Source organism: Octopus bimaculoides, chromosome 24, assembly GCF_001194135.2.
Source record: "Octopus bimaculoides isolate UCB-OBI-ISO-001 chromosome 24, ASM119413v2, whole genome shotgun sequence".
NCBI lineage: Eukaryota > Metazoa > Mollusca > Cephalopoda > Octopoda > Octopodidae > Octopus > Octopus bimaculoides.
Genome location: NC_069004.1, coordinates 24,475,738 through 24,476,452, shown reverse-complemented (window position 1 = coordinate 24,476,452; position 715 = coordinate 24,475,738).

Here is a 715-nt window from a genome sequence, read left to right as displayed (position 1 = left end):
GATAGATAGATAGATAGATAGATAGATAGATAGATAGATAGATACATTGGCATATGTATATCGAAATTCCCGTCAGTGTATATTGTGTGTGAATCTTTGAATATTGTGTGTGTATGTATGTATATACGTATGTATATATGCATTTATGTATGGATATATATACATGTATGTGTCAGTGTGAGTGTGCACATTTCGAGTTTGCACGAACATAATGAAAGCATGCATGTATGTATGCATGCATGCATGTATGTATGTATATATGGATGGATGTATGTATATATGTATGTATGTATGTATGTATGTGAGTACGGCATGCATTTTTTTAGTTATAAAGATATCGACTTTTGTCAGTGCATTGGTGTCTATGTGGCTTCCTCTGACAGACCTATATATATAGATATATGCATGCATAAATAGATATACATGTATGCATATATATGCGTATATGTGTGTGTCTGTGTGTTTATGTACGTATATTTACATACATATATATACATATGGTTATATGTGTATACGTATATATGTATGTATGTGTGTATGTGTGTATGTGTATATATAGATATATATGTGTGTGTGTGTGTATTTGTTTATATATACATATATACATATGTACGTATATATGTATTTATGAATGCATGTGTGCACTTATATACATATGCTTATATATGTAAACATACATATATATATATATGTATATATGAATATATATATATAT